Below are 24,042 nucleotides of genomic sequence, written 5' to 3' on the forward strand. Positions count from 1 at the left end.
GCAATATAATACCTTGGCGGATGAGCTTTTTGTCCCTAGGCCTTCTCAAAGGACTAGAGGACATGATCTGCGCATGGAGGAAAAATGTTTTAGCCATTTATTTAGGAAAGGGTTCTTTACAGTAAGAGTGATTAAGATGTGGAATGCATTGCCACAGGAAGTCGTTATGGCAAACTCTATACCTGCATTTAAAGGGGGCTTAGATGCTTTCCTTGCGTTGAAAGACATCCATGGCTACAATTACTAGGTAATGCCTAATGATGTTGATCCAGGGATTTTATCTGATTGCCATCTGGAGTCGGGAAGGAATTTTTCCCTTTAGGGGCTAATTGGACCATGCCTTGTAAGGGTTTTTTCGCCTTCCTCTGGATCAACAGGGATATGTGAGGGAGCAGGCTGGTGTTGTACTTTATACTGGTTGAACTCGATGGACGTATGTCTTTTTTCAACCAAAATAACTATGTAACTATGTAACTATGTAACTATGTCAATAGTGCTAAATTCCGTGGTTAATTGTTAAGCCCTCTTACATGCTATCATCACCAAATTTGGCATGTATATTCAGCAGCTGAGTAGGAACATGGTAAAAAAAAAATTGTGAAAAGACCTTACAGTTTTTGAAATAAACGATTTTAAAGTTTCATAGGAAAAATGGTTTTTAAACTGTGTAAAATGACACTGCTGCAGTACAGGTTACTGCATTCCAGGTTACTGCATTCCGAGTTCTGTATACATATTGTATACATTTCATGAAAACAGACAGCATGGGGTCCCCCCTTCCAAGCCTCCTTAACTCCTTGTCTCCCATGCAGGCTGGGATAGCCAGAATGCGGAGTCCCGGCCACGTGGCGCTTCGCATCCTGAGCTATACCAGCCCGCATGGTCCATGGTATGGGGTGGCTCTGGAGGAGAGGGGCGGCCAACCTCCCCCTCTCCCCCAGAGCCCTTGTCCAATCCATGGATAAGGGGCTCTTCCTCACCTCCGGTGCCCCAGGAGGAGGTGGGAGTCGCCGACGTCCTGGGGAGTTCATGGTGCCATCCGGGGTTCCCCTTTAACAAGCGGACCCCGGAAGCCGCCCTCTCCCCAGGAGAAATGAGTATAGGGGTACACTGTACCCCTTACCCATTTCAGCAGAGAGTTAAAAAAATAAATAAAAACACGACAACGAAAAAAGTCCTTTATTGCTCTGGATTAACCAGGGATACTTACCTTACAATAATCCCACGCCAGTATCCTCAGGAGTGGTCCCACACCAGTATCCTCAGGAGTGGTTCCAGGCACCCGCCCAACTCCCAGGGCTGAATGGCTATAGACAGCCTCTGCAATCTGTATTGCATAAGCTAGAAACACGAAAATTGTTTGCTAAAACAAGAATTTTCGGCAAACAGTGTCATAAACAAAATGGCTGCTGGGGAATTCCCGTTCCCCGGAGGCCACCTCAGAGTGTCAGATTGAGCGTTATTTCACATAAATAGGTGGGTCCAGGGGACCAGGGCACCTCCTGCTCTGGTCACCTGGACCCACCATCTATGTGAAAAATGGCTGGTTTCGCCACTCTAGTGTGGCCTCCAGCGTTCCGGGATTTCCCAGTGGCCATTTTGATCGCATAACTGTTTGCCCAAATTTCTTGTTTCAAAGGCAACATTTTTGTGTTCATAGCCTCTGCTATACAAGGTAAGGTAAGGTAAAGTAAGGTAAGTATCCCTGGTTAATCCAGAGCAATAAAGGACTTTTTTCGTTGTCGTGTTTTTATTTCTTTTTTTAACTCTCTGCTGAAATGGGTAAGGGGTACCGTGTACCCCTATACTCATTTTTCCTGGGGAGGGGGCGGCTTCCGGAGTCTGCTTGTTAAAGGGGACCCCCGGATGGCACCATGAACCCCCCAGGACGTCAGCGGCCCCCACCTCCTCCTGGGGCAACAGAGGTGGGGAAGAGCCTCTTGTCCATGGATTGGAAAAGGGCTCTGAAGGAGAGGGGGGAGGTTGACCGTGGACCATGCGGGCTGGTATAGCTCAGGGTGCGAAGCCCCACGTAGCCGGGACTCCGCATTCTGGCTATCCCAGCCTGCATGGGAGACAAGGAGTTAAGGAGGCTTAAGGGGGGACCCCACGCTGTCTGTTTTCATGAAATGTATACAATATGTATACAGAACTCGGAATGCAGTAACCTGTACTGCAGCAGTGTCATTTTACACAGTTTAAAAACCATTTTTCCTATGAAACTTTGAAATCTATTTGCTCAAAAACTATAAGGTCTTTTCACAATTTTTTTTTTACCATGTTCCTACTCATCTGCTTAATATACATGCCAAATTTGGTGATGATAGCATGTACAGGGGCTTTACAATTAACCGCAGAAGTTGGCACTATCGACTTCAATAGAAATGCACTCGGAACACGAAATTTGGTTTTCGCATGCGGTACACAAAATTTCACCGAAATCGGAATTCAGCTGTTCCGATCAGCCCTAGTGCCAGATCATCTCATGCGAGCACACAGCTCCTCTCTTGATCCTACCCACTGTCCCAGCAAGCCCCAAGGTATCCTCATCCCTCCTCTATAGTATCCCAGGGTGTCACTATAGCAATAGTACATAGATCTTAGACCAGGCAAAGCTGTAGATCAGTGTTTCTCAAACCTGTCGTCATGACTTCCCCATGGTGCATGTTTTGCAGACAACCTCACCTATGCACAGGTGGGGTGATCAGTGTCTCCGCTAGGTGGGTTCCATGTAGCTGAGACACTAATTGTGCCACCTGTGCATAGGTGAGGTTGTCTGCAAAACATGCACCATTGGAGAGTCACAGAGAATGATCAACCTCTATCCTTCCTGGTGACACTAAGGGTGCATACACACATCAGACCATAGTCTTTGGAAAATGAAAGATCATAGACCAATTTTACCCCCTTCCATGTAGTATGAGAGCCATAACTACACAGTCTTTTCTATTGAGCTGAACTCCCCATCAGATAGAAATCTTTGCAAGATGCTGAACAGAAAGATGCTGGCTGTACACATTCAAAAGATCAGTATCTGCAAAAGATCTGTTCCTGCAAAAGATCCATTCCTGCAAAATGCATTCATAGTCTATGATATCTGCAGATCTCAATACACACCTTGTTTAACAGACATTCATCTGCAGATCAGATCCACCAGGATGGATCTTCAGATCTGCAGATGATTGTCTGTTAAACAAGGTGTGTATGAGGATCTGCAGATATCATAGACTATGAATGCATTTTGCGATCTTTCATTTTCCAGAGACTACGGTCTGATGTGTGTATGCACCTTAAGGGCTAGTTCACAGTGCAGTTGCAGAATAATTCTAATAATAATTCTTAATTGCCCATACAATTCTATGTGCCTGTTCACATCTCTGCGCTGTAACAGATCTTGTTATCCTAACTGGCTGCATGCAGGTTTTGTATTTAAGTTTATATCCAGTCCCCATTGCAGCTCAGTCATAACAGGTGCATTATGCAACTGACCACTTTGAATGCAGAAGGTGTGTACGCACCATCTCTGTGGCAGACAAGACACCCGGGTACATACCTAAACTAAGGATATGAAAACTACTTTTACACTACTGTAGTACCCCGATACTCATTATACAGGTGGTAAAATGACATGTAAATCTGTTCTGCAGCTTCCATAGCCATGTTTTTCTCTACAAGTGGTCAATAAACCCCACTGTAAACATCTAAAGATGAAGTGATGGTGAACAGAAGCTTCAATGGCTTCTACTGAAGACACCAATAAAAACCAAACGTAAGCAACAAGTATTTTTTGATGCTTTGACAAACAGATGTATTTGCCTTGTTGTCAATGTAGCGATAGGTACAACACCAGCAACAAATGAGGGGTAAGTGAGAAATGCTGAGAACAACAAAGAAGCAATGATCTATCACAAACATACAAGTGGCCAAAAGTCAAACAGAGATTATCATCAACACCAAAAGTGTTACTGAAGCATTTCTAGAGATGAAGAAGCATCTCTAGTGAGGAATGGGGATATTTAATAAAGATCTGCTGTTAAAGGACAACTGAAGTGAGAAGTATATGGAGGCTGCCATATTTATTTCCTTTTTAAGCAATACCAGCTGCCTGGCTATCCTGCTGATCCTCTGCCTCTAAAGGCTCATACACACATCAGACCATAGTCTTTTGAAAATAAAAGATCACAGACCAATTCTACCCCCTTCCATGTAGTATGAGAGCCATACCTACACAGTCTATTCTATGGAGCTGAACTCCCCATCAGACAGACATCTTTGCAAGATGCTGCACACAAAGGTGCTGTAGACATTCAAAAGATCAGTATCTGCAAAAGATCTGTTCCTGCCAAAGATCCGTTCCTTCAAAATGCATTCATAGTCTATGATATCTGCAGATCATCATACACACCTTGTTTAACAGATCAGATCCACCAGGATGGATTTTCAGATCTGCAGATGAATGTCAGTTAAACAAGGTGTGTATGATGATCTGCAGATCTCATAGACTATGAATACAATTTGCAGGAATGGATCTTTGGCAGGAACGGATCTTTTGCAGATACTGATCTTTTGTGTCTGTACAGCATCTGTGTGTGCAGCATCTTGCAAAGATTTTTTTCTGATGGAGAGTTCAGCTCCATAGAATAGACTGTGTAGGTATGGCTCTCTTACTACATGGAAGGGGGTAAAATTGGTCTGTGATCTTTCATTTTCAAAAGACTATAGTCTGATGTGTGTATGTGGCCTAATACTAGAACAAGCATGCAGCAGATCAGGTGTTTAACATTATTGTCAGATCTGACAAGATTGGCTGCAGTAGTGTCTGAATAACAACACCAGAAAAAAAGCATGCAGCTAAATAGAGCAGCAGGACTGCCAGGCAACTGGTATTGTTTAAAAGGAAATATGTGCTGCGCAGCAGTACAATGCACTTGCGTACTGCTGCATGCATTCTGCCCGCAAGCGCAGAGCTTAACTATTCACTGTAAAAAATGGGATCAGCAGCGGGTAGCAGCGCAGATGGCATGCGATCACACCCGTTGCGTTCCGATCACACGGCCATCTGCACTACATAGATGTGAATGAGGCCTAACATTGATGTGCTGATAAAAAGCGGACAAAAGCGCACTAACTGCAAATGAGGCCTTAACCTTTATAAAAATAAAAAAAAAACGAAATAAAGAGGCCGCTGTCCTCGGGCAACACACTTCAAAGGAAGCGGGGGAACCAAAGAAGGGGCTGCTACTGGAATAGGATGAGCTCGCTGGAAGCTTTCTTTATTTATGAAGTATTATTTTGATTTGAAGTGCTGGAATATAGTTTTTCTGGGAATAATTACTAATCTGACTCTCCAGCTAAAATTTAAATCTCTGCATGTAAAACCTCCATCATCCAGCACCAACAGGGATTAGCTGATGCCAGATAAGTGTAGTTTCCAGTTGCTCGACAGTCAATGGTCCTGCTACGGCTCCGGTAATCCGGCGACTTCGGCTGAAGGTGCGCACCCTCGCGTCATCAAGCCGGTTGCCGTAAGAGGCATGCGCAGTTCACTAAAGACTGAACCATGCATGTGCAGGACTCTTACGGTGACCAGCGTGATGAGGCGTACGGTGCGCACATTCAGCCGAAGTCGCCGGATTACCAGGACCATGGAAGGGACCAAGAAAACGCTGAGGGACCTTGCGGGCTATGGGGGGTTGGAGGAAGCCCCAGGTACGTCCGGATTTCATTTTTTCCTTACTGCTCAGGGTACCTTTAATGTAACACTGTATAAAAAAGTATAAAAGTAGTTTTATGCATCCTGAAAGGCCAGGATATTTTTCTGGTTAACTGAGTTATGGATAATGGGGGTTTTACTGTACCTTGCAACTAAACTTAGATACCATAGATTTTTCCTCACTTTCTGTCCCACTGACATTCGGAACACCATTGTGTCCATGCACAGAGCATGGGAGACCATAATGAAAACTAGACGGAGGGTATAACTTTTATAGCTGTCTTTGCCTCTGCTGCATAGACTGTCCCTGTTACACTTGTAAGCATCAGGCATGATATCTGCCAACAGGGACACAGACAGCAATAACTTTCCTATAGAGCTTCAAACCCTTCCCTCATTCACAACTACAATGTAACCTTTTTCAAATGCAAAAGGATGAGTGTGCACATATGTACTAAACCATCCCCAGATGAAGTCTCTACAAATAACATAATAATGCAATACTGAACTTCCCCAGCTACCTACAGTTTACTAGAACTTCCACAGCAGCCTGTACACTGCACACTAGTGGTAATATCTGTGTACCTTACCAGATTCTCCATGCCTCTTCCAGCAATCCCCACTACTGCCCAACACTTTGTAAAAGCTGTACTCACATCTGAGATCTGTAGTTCTGCCTTATCAGTGCTTCCTGCACATCACTTCCTGTTCCTGTCTGTGTGCAGGAAGCAGGAGGGGCAATGGCCGGGAAAGAGCAATCATATCTGATCTACTAGTCATGTAACAACCCATACACAGCGAATGGGTATATAACACAAAGGGCTCTATTCATAAAACAATTGTCGCGAAAAAACTCGTGGAGGGAAAATACCGCAGCGGTATTTTAGACTTCTGGGTGGTCATTCATAAAAATGTTGGCAGCTGCGATGCAAGTGCGGAGATCTCCTGCTGAAGGCTGGCGGTAAGCTGTCGGAAGGCATGCGGAAACACTTAAGTCGGCAGAGTCTCTCCGTGCGCTGCTCTCTCTGGGAGGTCTGTCCCATTCACTTTCATGTAATCCGAATTCTTCTCGCTACATCAGAGGAAGCGGTATTTCCCGTCCTCATACCGCTTCCTCTAACCTTTATGAATGGACATTTTGTTACTTTTTCTAGATAAATCTAGAAAAACACAGCACATGGCGGAAATTTCTCGCTCTGCTGGGGAATTGTAGCTTATCATGCGGAAACAGCTTTTATGAATGCCCACTTTGCTAAATGGTCGGGAAAGTCCGCTGTTTTGAGCGGAAAACTTGCGGTAAAGTTTTATGAATAGAGCCCAAAGTCAGAGTAGTCGCAGGGTTCTCACATCTCCTCTGTGGAGAAATCAGTCATATATTTTAAATGGAATTAAGAGCAAGGAATAATCTGAGGCTGCTTTATCACAATATCAAAAGCAGACTCAGCATTTCAGCTGTAGGCTTGATTTCATGGAGAATGTTGTGCATGTTATACAATGCTGACAGAGGGGAATCCTAGAACCATTCTGATTATGAGCCACAGCTGATCAAGCTCTTCCACCCCGTTACACATGATTTCACCTGCATTATTGGACAATGGAATCTGTATTTTGTGTGGATTTCTATCTTTGCAACACTAGTAGAAAAAAAAATTACACTCACCCCCAGACCCACAAAGGTCGTCACAGACACAAGGTGGCGCTCTCAGCTAGGAGGAAAAGAGAGAACAGAATAAATAAAATACGTGTCAAGATGGGTTACAGACACAAAGCCAACATTAAATGCTAGGGACAAACTTCCTATCAGATCGAGAGGTCGCACCAATTATATCAGACTTATCCGATCTGCTCCAGATCAATTACAGGATCTATTTTATGAAGTAATGATCTGAAAAATCATTCCCGTTATCAATGGTGAGCAGTTTGGACATGTACACCACATAATGTAGCCCCCCTTCAGATTACCTGTCGCTCTAACAGGAAATTGTATTGTGTGCACCCAGCATTACACACAGGAGTCTAGTCCTGGGAAAAGAGGTGAGTGGACTCACCTGGAAAACCTGCGCAGTCAAGCATAATGTGGGCGTGGTCATGGGTGGGGCCAAATATACATGACCTTAGCAGTGATGTAAAAGGTCTGCCGGGGAAGTTTGAGCTCTGCCGTAGTGTATCCCCCCAAAATAGATGTAATCTGACAGCATTTCACCAAAAAGACACATATCGTATATACTCGCATACAAGCCGAATTTTTGACCCCCCAAAAGGGGGTCAAAAGTTGGGGGGTCGGCTTGTATGCGAGTCTTCCCTGGTGGTCTAGTGGTGGGTGGTCCGCGCCCCGCTCCCCCCCTCCCCGCGGCCGCCGCTGCTATTACCTGCTTAGGCAGCGGCCGCTTCCTAATCCGCGTTCCTCTTCTGAACTTTCAGCGTGTATCACAGCAGCGCGCCCGGCTGTGACGATGCAGGGGGCAGGAAAGAGCGGTTCCCTTGGTAACGGCGATACAGATCGCCGCTATAGGGAGCCGCGCTCTTTCCTGCACTCTGCATCGTCACAGCAGCAGCGCCGGGCGCGCTGCTGTGATACACGCTGAAAGTTCAGAAGAGGAACGCGGATTAGGAAGCAGCAGGGGGGAGCGGGGAGCACTACCTACCTATGCTGGGCACTATACTGGCTAAACTGGGCACTATACTAGCTAAACTGGGCACTATACTGGCTAAACTGGGCACTATACTGGCTAAACTGGGCACTTTACTAGCCATACTGGGGCACTATACTGGCTAAACTGGGCACTATACTGGCTAAACTGGGCACTATACTGGCTAAACTGGGCACTATACTGGCTAAACTGGGCACTTTACTAGCCATACTGGGGCACTATACTAGCTAAACTGGGCACTATACTAGCTAAACTGAGGCACTACCTACCCATACTGGGCGCTATACTGAGCACTATACTGGCTACTATACTGGCTATACTGGGCACTTTACTAGCTATACTGGGCACTATACTAGCTATACTGGACACTATCTACCTATACTGGGCACTATACTAGCTATACTGGGACACACTGGGGGGCTGCACCAATCCAGCATTTCCTACCCCCGGCTTATATGGGGGGCAATCATTTTTCTCTGGTTTTTCAGGGAAAAGTTGGGGGGTAGGCTTATATGCGGGTCGGCTTATATGCGAGTATATACGGTAATCTGGTAGAAGTTCCTCCAAAATACAGATAATATGGCAGGGTTCCCCCAAAATAGACAATGTGGCAGCAGCAGTTCCCCCAACATACACATAATTTGGAAGCAGTTCCCCAAAATACGCGAAACCTGGCAGCGGATCACCCAAAATACACGTAACACCCAAAATACATATAATCTGGCAGCAGTGGTCCCCCAAACATACACAATCTGGCAGCAGTTCCCCAAAATACGCGTAATCTGGCAGCAGCCGTTACCCTAACATACACATAATCTGGCAGCTGTTCCCCAAAATACATAACAGCGGTTCCACAAAAATGCAGATAATCTGACAGCAGTTCCCCCAGCATAGGTAGCCAGGTCTATAGGTGTCCCCAGTATAAGTAGCCATGAGTATAGTAGTCCCCAGTATATGTAGCCACAGGTATATGTGCCCAGTATATGTAGTCAGGGGTATATGTCCCAGTATATGTAGCCAGGGGTATATGTCCCCAGTATATGTAGCCAGGGGTATATGTCACCAGTATATGTAGCCAGGGGTATATGTCCCCAGTATATGTAGCCAGGGGTATATGTGCCCAGTATATGTAGACAGGGGTATATGTGCCCAGTATATGTAGCCAGGGGTATATGTGCCCAGTATATGTAGCCAGGGGTATATGTGCCCAGTATATGTAGCCAGGGGTATATGTGCCCAGTATATGTAGCCAGGGGTATATGTGCCCAGTATATGTAGCCAGGGGTTTATGTGCCCAGTATATGTAGCCAGGGGTATATGTGTCCAGTATACAGTGGGTTGCAAAAGTATTCGGCCCCCTTGAAGTTTTCCACATTTTGTCACATAACTGCCACAAACATAACTGCCACAAACATGCATCAATTTTATTGGAATTCCATGTGAAAGACCAATACAAAGTGGTGTACATGTGAGAAGTGGATCCAAAATCATACATCATTCCAAACATTTTTTTACAAATAAATAACTGCAAAGTGGGGGTGTGCATAATTATTCGGCCCCCTGAGTCAATACTTTGTAGAACCATCTTTTGCTGCTATTACAGCTGCCAGTCTTTTAGGGTATGTCTCTACCAGCTTTGCACATCTAGAGACTGAAATCCTTGCCCATTCTTCTTTGCAAAACAGCTCCAGCTCAGTCAGATTAGATGGACAGCGTTTGTGAACAGCATTTTTCAGATCTTGCCATAGAAGAGAAGCACCCCCAGAGCATGACCGGGCCACAGCAACTCCAACACAGCAGGTCTTGCAAGGTGTCCCTGGTATCCACTGGTTGATGCCTATGAAAAGTGGTCCAAGGAAAGACAGCTCGTCAACGGATAACATGCCATGGCTGCCCAGGGCTGGACAAGGTTTGTGGGGAAATGAAGCTAGCCCCTGTGGCCTTATCCCACCACTGCAGCACGGACTGCTGGAAAACATATTACTGGTCATGAGCCAACAGTATCCTGACATTGCAGCTTGCTGAATATGGGGCTGCCTATGGGGAAGATCCCATTAGGCCACTGAAAGCACCTACCATGGGCACATGAGTCAGAACTGGACCATAGAGCAATGGAAGATGGTGACTTGGTCTTTGGTTTTGAAATTCCAACAGAACATCTGTGGGATGTGCTGGGAAAACAAGACCCATCCATGCAGACCCCACCTCACACCATTAGAAGCTAGGATATGCAGCTAATTTTAACTTTTTGCCGACTGCTCCATGTCAATTGGCGTGAACGCAGCGGCAGCTCCAGGACCGCTCAACGCCAATTGGCATGAAGTCCTGGGGGCGGAAATTGCAGGGGATCACGTGCGCCAATGAGATCGCCGCTAGGAGACTGTTAGATGGCAAAACCACCATTTACATGTTGCAGCGCTGCGATCTACGGCAGCGCTGTACTGGGGACAGCCGTGTGACACGGCTGTCCCCCTATGAGGCTCAGGAGCGATCCGCTGTCATAGGCTGAAGCCTATGACAGCCAATCGCTGCCACTGGCTGGTGGGGGGAGGGAGGGGGGAAAAAGGAAAATTTATCAAAAATGTATAAACAAATAAAATAAAAAAAATAAACATGCTGGCTGCGATCAGAGGCTACCAACAGAAATCTCTGTTAGTGGGCAGAAAAGGCAGGGGCAGGTTGAAATCACTTGTGAGCTGAGTTGTGCGGCTCTGCAGCAAGGCCTTAAAGCTGCAGTGGCCTAATTTGTAAAAAATAGCCTGGTCGCTAGGGGGGTGTAAGCCTACAGTCCTTAAGTGGTTAAACACACTTAAAGCGGACCTGCACTGAGAACTTCCCCTCTGCTCTAAAAGACAACCAACAACATAATAACCTTTAAAGAAAAACAATTCTTTATTACAGCTTACGGGGCTCCAACAATAAATCTGCAGTGTGTCTACTTCAAGCTTTTAAGAAAGCGGAGAAAGGGTTAACATCCCATGTTTACATATAAGCTGTGTCTGTGGAGATTGACGAATTCCTGGGCTGACACAGCTTAGAGATGAAATTACACTTGTGATCACTTGAATGAGGGGAAATTAGGCGGGCTCTTTTCTCTAATAACACTCAGGGTGCATTCTTCTCTGTTTTCCTTCTGCCCTGCATAAGAGTGCAGTTCCACTTTAAGTCTATTGACACTTTAAAGTGAGGAAGAGGAAAGTCTCTGAATCCTATAGAGGCTTCCTGGATCCTCTTGGCTCCAGCCGCAGCTCGCCGGGACCCTCAACATCTGGGCTGCCCTCCTCTTCTAGCTTGAGTGTGGCCGTACTGTAACAATAGGCGCAGTACACCCCCACTTATGCCTGAACAGGTGCGCACGCCTGATGTTCCTACCATAAAGCCCTCTTCCGAGAGCCTGCGTTTGGCAACGGGACTGGAGGATGCAATGGGAAGCCTCTACAGCAGGAGTGTCCACACTTTTGAGGCCTAGGGCCATATCGCTGTTCTTGAGAGTGCTAGGGGGCCGAACTAGCAAAATTAAACTCATTTTTGCCGATTGCCGCTAAGTACACCCCTGCATGCGGCAACACAGCTACAGCCTGTGGGCCACATGGAATTAACAACTGCAAAGAGCTTTGGGAGTCACCAGAAATGGCTCGGCGGGCCATATGTGGACCCCGGGTCACAATTTGCAAATGATTGCTCTATAGGATCCAGAGGATTCACCCTTCTTGGGTAAGTATGCGCTATTGCTTCGGGTACACTTTAAGGTCACGTTGTGCTTCTCTTGAAAGCTGGAGGAGCAATTAATAAAAGTATTAAGCTGTTACAATATAAAAAAACTGCTGTGATTTTTATCACTCAACCAAGTGACGGCTGATTGGATCCTGGCCTTTTGTCTGTTTGAATCTCACTATTCACACAGATAATAGCGGCTTGAGGCCTGATCTACCCTCTCTGGCATTAAAAACATCCTCTTCTTGGCCAGAGTTTAGTGCTTTGTTTAAGGACGTGTTTGACCACTGAGGGGTTTTTCCCCTTTAGGACCAGAGAAATTTTCACCTTTCAGCGCTCCTCCCTTTCTTTCACCAATAACTTAATCACTACTTATCACAACAAATCATCTACATCTTGTTTTCTTCACCACCAATTAGGCTTTCTTTGAGTGGTACATTATGCTAAGAATTATTTTATTCTAAATGCATTTTAATGGGAATAATAATAAAAAAGTGGAAAATAAATATATTTCCGTTTTCGGCCAGTCTAGTCATAAAATAAAACGTTCTACTGTGGATAAAAGCCACACATTTTATTTGCCCATTTGTCACGGTTATTGCAATGTTTAAAATATTTCCCCATTTCCATTTGCCGGGCTGTCCTGCTGGTCGTCTGCCTCTAATATTTTTAGTCATAAACCCTGAACAAGCATGCAGATCAGGTCTTTCTCACTGGATTATCCACATGCTTGTTGCAGGTGTGTGATTCAGACACTACTGCAGCAAAAGTGATCAGAAGAAGGCAACTAGTATTGTTTAACTACCTAACAACCACGTCACGCCAACGGGCGTGACTGCGTCGGCAGCCCCAGGACCGCCTAACGACATTTCCTGGTGCCGGCTACTGCAGGAGATCGCGGGCGCATCTCCGCTTGGAAGGCGGAGCTCCGCCCAGCCTTCAGTCCTCGAGCAGTGCTGCAGTAGAGACAGATGTGTGAAATGACTGTCCCTCTGTGGGACACAGGAGCGATCGGAAGTGATAGGCTGAAGCCTCTAACAGCCAATCGCTGTGATAGGCTGGCCGGGGGAGGGAGGAAAGGTTGGAAAAATGTAAGAAAAATACACCTTTTTATTAAAAATAAATAAATATTTGTCAAAAAAATAAACATCTGGGGTCGATCAGACCCCACCAGCAGAGCTCTGTTGGTGGAGAGAAAAGGGGGGGGGGGGGGGGATCACTTGTGTGCTGTGTTGTGTGGCCTTGCAGCGAGCCCTTAAAGCTGCAGTGGCCCTTTTAGTAAAAACAATAGTTACTCACCGGGTAACGTTCTTTCTAGTGATCCTCTGGGACAAGACTCCGAGATATCCACGCCCCTTCCAGGAAATATTTCAATCCCTCCCCTATAAAAGAAAGGCCATGAGAATCTCCCCTCAGCCTTAAATAATAACTGTCTAGAACTCTTCCTTTCCTTATTTATACTATGAACCACTCCATACTAAGTACAGAATTATTCTATTATACCCCATTTGGGTGGGACTCTTGTCCCAGAGGATCACTAGAAAGAACGTTACCCGGTGAGTAACTATTGTTTTATCCAGTGATCCTCTGGGACAAGACTCCGAGATGATAAGCAAGAATCAAACCTCAGGGTGGGTAGCAGCCTTCAAGACCTTACGACCAAAGGCTTGCTGTTGTTCCGATAACACATCCAATTTATAATGTTTCACAAAAGTGTTAAAACTTGACCACGTAGCAGCTTTGCAAATCTGCTCCGGGGTAGCACCAGAATTATGTGCCCAGGATGATGCCACTGTTCTAGTTGAATGTGCCGTGAAGGACAACGGGAGTTCCAGGTTCAATAAAGAATAAGACATATTAATAGCTTTCTTAATCCATCTAGATATAGTAGATTTGGATGCAGTGCAACCTTCATTCTTACCCCCAAATAGGACAAACAAGGAATCCGACTTCCTAAATTCTGAAGTAGTCTTGATATAGTGTAAAATACACCTAACATCTACTAGGTACAGATCTTTATCCTTCTTTTTTCCCTCCTGGACACTAAAGGAAGGGATAACAATAGATTGAGATCTATGGTATTTGGACACCACCTTGGGAAGAAACCCTGGGTCTGTCTGCAAAACTAACCTGTCTCCTAAATCCTGAAAATATGGAGGTTTACAAGATAACGCTTGTATCTCACTGACCCTCCTAGCTGTAGATATGGCGGTGAGGAACACAGTTTTAATTGTAACATGCAATAAATCACTCTGGTCCAATGGTTCAAATGGAGTCCTGGATAACCCTTTTAGCACTGACGGTAGATCCCACGGGGACACATTAGGTACTTTTATTGGTACCTGTCTACCGATAGCTCTAAAAAATCTAATCACCAAGTCCTCTCCAGCTAATTTTCTCCCTGACATGGCAGTCAAGGCTGATACCTGCACTTTTAATGTGCTGACCGATAAACCTTTTTCCCAACCTTCCTGCAAAAAATCCAATAAAGCTGGAATAGAAAAGGACTCATAAGAAGAAGAATCTAACCAACGGAAAAAAGTTTTCCAATACTTAATATACATACTTCTAGTAGAATCCTTTCTGCTTTTCAATAAAGTTTGAATAACTTTACTGGAAAGCCGCTTCCTCTTAAGCTAAACTACCTCAGGATCCAGGCTGCCAGTTTTAACTTTTCTACCTCCGGATGCCAAAGCTTTCCCTGGTACAGTAGATCTTTCCTGTCCGGTAGCTTCAGGAGGTTCCACAGCTAACTTTTTTAGAATTGGGAACCAACTTCTTTTTGGCCACATCGGTGCAATCAGAATTAATGGGGCTTTTATCTCCCTCCATTTTTTGATGACTAATGGAATGAGAGGCAGAGGAGGAAAAGCAAACGCCAGAGGAAAGTTCCATACTTGTGATAGCGCATCTATTCCCCAAGGATCGTCCCTTGGATTTATCGAGCAAAAAACTGGCAGAAGAGCATTCTGCCTCGTTGCAAAAAGATCGATTGACGGAACACCCCAGACATCTGAAATCAGAGCAAAAACCTGTCTGTTCAGGGCCCATTCTCCCGGAAGAACCGCATTCCTGCTTAACTTGTCCGCATCTAAATTCTGAAGACCCTTCAGATGAAGGGCTTTCAGAGATAGTACATTCACCTGGGCCCAAGTACAGATTTCCTCTGCCTCCTCTTGCAACCATTCCGACCTCGTGCCCCCTTGCTTGTTTATATATGCCACAGTGGTGGAATTGTCTGATCTCACCATAACATGTTTGTTTTGTACAATCTTTTGTGCCTGAATGAGAGCCAACTTCACTGCCCTCAATTCTCTCCGATTGGACGAGAATTTTTTCTCTTCCTGACTCCACTGTCCCTGAAAGGCCTGATGCTCCACGTGAGCACCCCACCCCCAAGCACTGGCATCTGTCGTGATAGTTACTTCTCTGGGGTATACCCATAAATTCCCCTGGGTCAGATTTCCCTTGTTCAGCCACCAGTCCAAATCCTGGATGACTGTTAAGGGAAGCATAACTTCCTGATCCAAGTTCCGCTGAGATCTGTCCCAGTTCTTTAATAGAAAAGACTGAAGCAGTCTTTGGTGTGCTAAAGCCCACTGAACTGCTGGCGCTGTGGAAGACAAAAGTCCCAGAGTTCTCATAATCACTCTTAGTGAAACTTTTGGGTTCCTTTGTAGACCGGTTATTTCGTTCATAACCTTGTCTATCTTCTCCTGTGGCAGGAACATCTTTTGAACTGACGTGTCTACCATCATTCCTAAAAATTTTATCGTTTGAGTTGGTATCATTACAGATTTTTCTCGATTTACCAACCACCCCAGATCTGCCAGATACCTTAAAGAAGTCTCTAGATGTGCCTTCAAAAGCTCCACCGAATCGGCAAAAATCAAAATATCGTCGAGATAAAAAATCACCTGGATAGCTTGGTTCCGGAGAGGAACCAGAGCTTCCGCCATAATTTTTGTAAAAATGCGAGGTGCCGAACTGATCCCGAAGGGAAGGCAAGTGAATTGGAAGTGACACAGAGTGCCTTCTAGAGATACGGCAAACCTGAGGTATTTCTGTGAATATGGGTGAATGGGAACATGCCAATATGCATCCTGCAGATCCAAATTGACCATGAATGACTCTGCTTCCAACACATTTCTGATAGAATAAATCGATTCCATCCTGAATCGTTTGTACTTGACCAACGGATTTCATTTCTTTAGGTTGAGAATCAAACGGAATTTCCCCGACGGTTTCTTTACCAGAAACACGGAAGAGTAGAACCCCCTTCCTTGTTCCGACCGAACTACTGGAATGATCACTTTCTGATCTACCATGATTTTCAGAATACGAGACAATTCCTGTGACATTGTCGCATCTACCGGATTCCTTGCTATCATAAATCTGTTGGGAGGAACAGAATTGAACTCTATTCGATAACCCATTTTCACAATTGCGCAGATGTATGGGCTGTCGACCGAATTCCTCCACACCTCGCTGAAGTTCTTCAGCCGACCCCCCACTTGATGGTCATTGGGGTTTCTTATTACCCTGGGGCTTGATAAGAAAACTCCCCTTACCATTTTTGTTAAAGGACCATCCTTTCCTTTTAGATTGTCCTTGACGCTGATTACGCGGCCTATTGAAAGGACGTTTGATAGGCTGCGTAACCTTTTTCTTTGGAAAGACCTTCTTTTTACTAGAAGTCCTTTCCAAGGTAGCATCCAACTCGGGCCCAAACAACAGATTACCTGTAAATGGGACTGAACATAACCTGGATTTTGAAGTGATACTTCCTTCCCAAGTTTTAAGCCAAACTGATCTTCTAGTAACATTGGCTAAACCAGCTGCTCTCGCTGTATACTTAATGCCCTCTGCTGATGCATCTGCCAGATAGCTAGTGCCTATAAACAGTAATTCTAAGGCCTCCAGAAGTTCTTCCTTAGAAGCCCCCTCCTGAATCTTATTTTTAAATTGATCCAACCACAACAACATAGTTCTAGATACACACGTAGAAGCTATGGTCGGCCTAAAAATAGCCGAAATAGCTTCCCATGTACGTTTAGAAAAAGCGTCCGTTTTCCTATCTAACGGGTCTTTTAAGGAGCCTAAATCTTCAAAGGCCAACTCTCCCTCTTTTACCATTTGAGAAAAAGGCGTATCAAGTTTAGGACATTTACCCCAAATATTAACCTCCTCTTCACTAAACGGAAATCTTCTCTTCATTCCTTTAGAAAATACAAGTTTTTTATCAGGCTCGGTCCATTCCTTCAGGATAGACTGGCGAATAGACTTATGAACTGGAAAAACAATGCCTTCACTGTCTTGCCAACCTTCATAGAGTTTATCATGAGGAGTTAACGAATCTGAATTCCCTTTATCAATCTGTAAGGTATCAACAATAGCATCAATAAGGCCCTCTGTGTCCTCTATTTTAAATTTAGACGGGGTCTCTTTAAATTCTTCTGCACTATCATGGGAATCTGAACCCACCTCCCCTTCTGAAGTAGAAGAAACTGCTGGTACAGGGGTTTCTGGTTTAGAATGTGTCTTAGATTCAGCCAAAGAAGATTTAAACTGTTTAATAGTATCAGCCATTTCCTGTCTAAAGGCTCTTATTGTATCCTTGACAGAGAGGCCATCCTCTGCTAAAACCTTCTTAGAGCAGGGTTTGCAGAGTGTCTTTTCCCATTCAGCTGGCAGTCGTGCATTGCATACTGGGCACTTTTTCTTGGATCCATCTTTTGCCTGCAAAACATGATCCACAATAGCCCACCATTAGAATGGAAAAAATTGCCCAAAAAGTTCTAAGTATTTTACTAGCGCTGAAAAATACCTTAGAAGGACCAGCTCCTTCCTCCCCCGGAGCCACAGACATTGCGACTGTCCTGTTCGCTCCACAGAGCCAGAGTGAGAGGAAGCCGGCGCGTCCCACCACCTCCCTTATACTAAAGCCCCGCCCTGGTTTCCGCCGGAAGTGACGTCAGCGGTAGCTGCGCGCGCGGCTATTAAACTTCCCCAGAACAGACCCGATGGATCTTCTGTTCCACTGACGCTGTCTTCAGCTGCGTGCAAGACAGCCCACCGCCACCTCCAACCAGGCCAGAGGGATCGAGGACGCCATCCCGTTTTCTCCCTCCTCTTAAGGGAGCAAACACGAGGCAAGGTAATAAACCTTGATGCTGCCAGACTGACCAACTCAGTCTCGGCAGCCCCCTACAAGGTTCCCCAGGCCCTACCTACCATAGACCTGGTTCACCCGAGGGAAAGAAACCTCCTTCTCGCGCAGGAAATATTTCAAACTGAGGGGAGATTCTCATGGCCTTTCTTTTATAGGGGAGGGATTGAAATATTTCCTGGAAGGGGCGTGGATATCTCGGAGTCTTGTCCCAGAGGATCACTGGATAAAAATGGCCTGATCTTTAGGGGGATTTAGCACTGTGGTCCTCAAGTGGTTAAAGTGGACCTGAACTCTTGAACAGGACAGAAATAAAACAGAGAAATGCACCCTGTATGTATTTAGAGAGGTAAGCCTGTCTAATTCCCCCTCATCTGTGTCTAATCACAACTGTAATTTGATCTCTCCCCTGGGTCAGCTGACTGTCACTGCAGATAAGGTCATTTGAAAGCACAGAATGTTAAGAAGTAGAAACACTGAAGATTTATTGTATGATTTGTATCAGCTGTAACAAAGAAACACAAGGGGGAACGAGGAGCCCAAATATTGATAAAACAAATTTGTTGTCATTTGTGAGCAACAAATTTGTGAGCTCTGAGTGGATCTGTAAAAAAAAAATCTGCCGACAAGACGTCCTGCTGTCGGCAGAACGTCCGCTCAGCAGGAAGGTCTGACGGACCAGTCGTTTGTTACAATAGAACGTGTGTACACACCTTAAAGGGAACCTTAACTGAACGGGGGGTAAAGAGTTTTACTTACCTGGGGCTATTACCAGCCCCCTGCAGCAGTCCTGTGCCCTCGGCGCCGCTCTGGAATCCTCTGGTCCCCCGCTGTCACTTAGTTTCGTTTTGGACGACTCACCAGTCGCCGGCCGCCATGCGTATTATTGGACGCATTCACCAATGCAATTAGCGCTTTTGCGGACCGCAACGCGTACAAAAATACGCGTTGCCGCATTCCGCACGCGTAGATATGCGGCAACGCGTATTTTTGTACGCGTTGCGGTCCGCAATAGCGCTAATTGCATTGGTGAATGCGTCCAATAATACGCATGGCGGCCGGCGACTGGTGAGTCGTCCAAAACGAAACTAAGTGACAGCGGGGGACCGGAGGATTCCAGAGCGGCGCCGAGGGCACAGGACTGCTGCAGGGGGCTGGTAATAGCCCCAGGTAAGTAAAACTCTTTACCCCCCGTTCAGTTAAGGTTCCCTTTAAAGAGACTCTGAAGTCTCAAGAAAAAAAACGTATTTTTATTTAATAAACATGTTTAATACTTTAGCCCTAGTTAAACCGTTAAATCTAAATCCCCCCCAAACTTCCCGGGGGTCAATTCGGGGAGCGCTTCCGTGTGAGGCAGGGGTATGAACTGCAGCCCTGCCTCACACGCGTCTGTCAGCGGCGGATCGCTGCCTCTCCCCCGCCCCTCTCAGCCTTCCTTCACTGAGAGGGGCGGGGAAGAGGCGGAGATCCGCCGCTGACAGACGCGTGTGAGGCAGGGCTGCAGCTCATACCCCTGCCTCACACTGAAGCTAATGCTGGTAGCAAAATCCACGACCAAGAAAGTCGTGGATTTTGCAGGGGAGAGGGAGGATTTAGATAGTTTAAAGCGGTGGGAATGAGGCGGTTTAGTTAGGGCTAAGGTATTAATCATAATTCTTAAATAAAAATACGTTTTTTTAGAGACTTCAGAGTCTCTTTAAGGGGCCAGTGATTGTCTCCTCTTAACCAAATAGCCGTGGGTATGCTTCTATGCATACCCACGGCGTCTGATAAGGGTGCCTGTAAAGCTGACCTGAACTCAGAACTTCCTCTATGCTCTAAACGATGTACAACGGCATAACTTTTAAAGAAAAACATTTCTTTGTTACAGCTGATACACATCTTGCAATAAATTTGTTTCTACTTCCTGCTTTCATGGAAGCAGACATGTAATTATCCTGTGCTTTCAAATGATCTTATCTGCCGTGGCAGTCAGGTGACACAGGGGATAGATCAAATTACAATTTGTGATTAGACACAAATGAGGGGTAATAAGTCAGGCTAAACTCTCTAAATACATACAGGGTGCATCCTATATAATAAACCCTAACCGTCCTTGCGTCATCCTCCTCCTGTCCGTGTTTTCTGGCTACTGCGCATGTGTAGCCGACAGGAGGAGGAGGACAGGGACAGGGGGTGGGCCGCTTATTCAGAAAGAGCCTAGCGCCCGTCTGTAAACAGGCCTTAGGCCTAGTTTCTATATGTTTTTCTTCCGTCAAGTGCAAGAGTTCAGGTCCCCTTTAAAGGGAACATGACAGTGGTGGGGGAAAAAAAAGTCATACATACCTGCAGCCTCCTCCAGTCCCTTGGCTCCTTTGCCATCCTCCTGGCCTGCCTCAATCTGCCGCTATGGTCCTCTGCACATGCGCGGCTCGGCCACTTTCCCGCCCCCATCGTGCTCCCGTAACCAGGAGCATACAGTGCCTGCACAGTACTACTGTACAGGTGCAGAACGCTCCTGGAGTTAGGAGTGCGATGGTGGTGAATGCAAAGCTGAACTTCAGAGGACCCTAGCAGCAGATCGAGGTGTCCCGGGAGGACAGTGAGGAAGCCTCAGGTATGTATGAATCTTTCCCCTCCCCAGTATCAGGTACACTTTAAACATGTTTTCTGCATGCAGAATATAACTGACAGCAGAGTGCAGCACTGTGTGTGTTTTTGCTATCAATTACATTAGCAGCTATAAAAAAAAAAAGTGCACGTTATTCCACATTCAAGCACACATGGAGTTTTATACATACCTGGGGCTTCCTCCAGCCTCCTCCATGCAGATCGCTTTTTTTTCTTAGCTCACAACTGTCCTTTTAAAGAGAATCTGAAGTCTACTAAAAACAAGGTTTTTACTATAAAAACCTCTTTAACCTAATTGCCCCTCCTAAAACGCTGCATCCCCGCGGCTGAAAACGCCATAAATAAGCCCAAATTACCTTGGGGACATCGCGGGGCTCCCTCCGCATAGAATAAGAGCTTTCAGCTGCAGCTCTGCCTCCATGCGCGTCCATCAGCGCGGATCGCCGCCTCGGCGGAGATATGCGCGGATTGACGCGCATGGAGGCAGAGCTGCAGCTGAAAGCTCTGCTTCCTTAGGGCAGCAACATCCACGACCTAGAAAGTCATGGATTTTGCCATAAGGGATTAGGGGTGATTTATGGCGTTTTCAGGCACGCACAAGCTTGTGCTGACTTATGCAATAAAATTAAAAACTGCGTTGTGATGGTGGTGTGATGACCTAAATTCATTTGCAACTATTGACATTTGGGTGACATGGCTTAGCACCCAGGTTCAGCACCCAACACTCGGGCAAGGTGTGCCACTCCAGAAATGTTTGTGCACCATTCCAGTGCTGGGTCCCTCTTTGGTCCAATGTTTCTTCACTGTGCAACCATGGCCGTGGGTGAGTATGTCTGTACTGAGCATGTGCAAAAAAGGATCGATCATGCATGCCGAGTAAAACTGATGCTGAGAATACATGGTTAGATAGTTGCGCCGGATTGAGCCGCTAGCTCGATCCCGGCGCATCCCTGCTTGTCCCCGCCGGTGCCTGGATTGATCCCCGCTCGTCCCCTCGGGCGCTCCTTCCGCTCGTTTTCTGCCCATTGTCACATGCCCAGTACAAATGTGCTCACCCACGGCCGCCCTAACCCTCCTGCTATATGTTTGATAGTGAATGTAAGCTGATTCGATGGGTAGGTTATTTGGTAACAGTAAAAAAGGGCGCAGGAGGCTAGTGGACAAATCGGGCGCCGTCATTCACTCCTATAATAATTATCGTTTACTGGGCGCCGAACAGGAAAAAAGGGCGCCCGAGAATAATAACGTTTTCGAACGGCGCCCGAAGATTTTTCATGTTTTATAACTGCTTGTGATGATTTACGTTTCTTATTTCAATAAAACTGTTACTGTACTGTTTGTAAAACATTATTATTCACGAAACAAAGCGATCAGTACGTAATGTAAAATATTTTATCCTTTACTGTTTTTAAAACATTATTCTACATACAATACAGTGAGCACTAAGGAGGGTCTTAGGTTTAGGCACCAACAGGGGGGTCTTAGGTTTAGGCACCAACAGGGGGGTCTTAGGTTTAGGCACCAACAGGGGGGTCTTAGGTTTAGGCACCAACAGGGGGGTCTTAGGTTTAGGCACCAACAGGGGGGTCTTAGGTTTAGGCACCAACAGGGGGGTCTTAGGTTTAGGCACCAACAGGGGGGTCTTAGGTTTAGGCACCAACAGGCGGGTCTTAGGTTTAGGCACCAACAGGGGGGTCTTAGGTTTAGGCACCAACAGGGGGGTCTTAGGTTTAGGCACCAACAGGGGGGTCTTAGGTTTAGGCACCAACAGGGGGGGTCTTAGGTTTAGGCACCAACAGGGGGGGTCTTAAGTTTAGGCACCAACAGGGGGGGTCTTAGGTTTAGGCACCAACAGGGGGGGTCTTAGGTTTAGGCACCAACAGGGGGGGTCTTAGGTTTAGGCACCAACAGGGGGGGTCTTAGGTTTAGGCACCAACAGGGGGGGTCTTAGGTTTAGGCACCAACAGGGGGGTCTTAGGTTTAGGCACCAACAGGGGGGTCTTAGGTTTAGGCACCAACAGGGGGGTCTTAGGTTTAGGCATCAACAGGGGGGTCTAGGGGTTAGGGGTAGGTACAGGGAGGGTTACTTAGTAATTTTTTTTTAAACGTTATTATACGTTTCACTATTTAAACGGAAGATTAACGTTTTTACAATTGCCGATTTAATGCACATTATTTAATGATTTGTAACTTTATAAAACAATTTTAAACGAAATACAGTACAATACATTTTTAAACGTTATCCATGCTTATCGTTTGTAACCCCGCGCCGCGCCCTTTTTTCCCAGCGCCCCTTTTTAACGTACGCAGGTTATTTCGTCGGTACACCGCCCTTGTGCACTGAACAAGCCTATTCGACCAGAAGGGGACCCATGTCACCACATACTTGGGCTGTAAAGCAGCAGAAGGTATTCCCAGCAGGCACATCTGCTCCTCCAGGCAGCGTGATATCTCCTCTCTTATCTGCACAGGAGAGGCTGCACTGAAGAGCCCTCTCCACTGTCCAGTGAAGGGGTTACTATGCGATCCCGGTGGTAGAGAGGGGAGAGAGCATCCTAAACTGTGCAGGGAGATGTCGCCCTGCGGCCTCCGTCCAGCCGCTGCAGGCTTCCATCAGCTCAGCAAACTCTCTCCTGTGTTCCTGTCTCAGGAAGGGCTGCAGTGTGGACGGACCGTGGCTGCCGTGTGTCTGTGGCAATGTGTGCAGCTCGCTCCCCATCCGCCCTTAGCAATTTCCCACCCCAGGCACCGTCCTATGTTGGCTTCCCAGAAATCCAGCCCTGACCCTGTGCATACCAGTCACTCACATCACATCCTCATGTTTCACACACTTTTCGTTCACTTCTCTCTGGCTGCTTGCAGGAGATTGTCTCATGTGGGGGCGGGGCCAAAACGGAGGGAAAAAGAAACTGGCGACATCATTGGCCAAGGGGGGGGGGACAAAGGCTGAGGCTAAGCTGCGCTGATTGGTTTAGCAGAGCTGAGGGGCGGGACTCTTGTCTGCAGGCTCAGCAGGAAACACATATTTATGGACATTGCAGCGATTAATACAGAAATCCTGGACACAAAAAAGTAACACTATTTATATAAAGTTTGTTAATTAACATGGTTAGCAATGTGTTGTGGGCGGGGTTTGGTGCTTACATCATCATCATCTAGCTCAGCCTGCAGCTATCCTTATGGGC

The 24,042-nt window shown here is 46.1% G+C and overlaps 1 long non-coding RNA gene across 1 annotated transcript in view; it reads right to left on the bottom strand.

Moving 5' to 3' along the window:
• LOC137537330 (uncharacterized) overlaps nucleotides 1-23,732 on the bottom strand; it is a 36,476-nt gene extending 12,744 nt beyond the window's left edge. The window contains exons 1-2 of the long non-coding RNA XR_011024596.1: nucleotides 23,665-23,732; nucleotides 7,374-7,419 (exon numbers count right to left, since the gene is read on the bottom strand). This is a non-coding gene — a long non-coding RNA (uncharacterized lncRNA). The remainder of the gene's footprint in view (nucleotides 1-7,373; nucleotides 7,420-23,664) is intronic.
• Between the last annotated feature and the right edge of the window lie 310 nt (nucleotides 23,733-24,042).

The sequence above is a fragment of the Hyperolius riggenbachi genome, chromosome 10 (assembly GCF_040937935.1).
Source record: "Hyperolius riggenbachi isolate aHypRig1 chromosome 10, aHypRig1.pri, whole genome shotgun sequence".
Classification (NCBI taxonomy): domain Eukaryota; kingdom Metazoa; phylum Chordata; class Amphibia; order Anura; family Hyperoliidae; genus Hyperolius; species Hyperolius riggenbachi.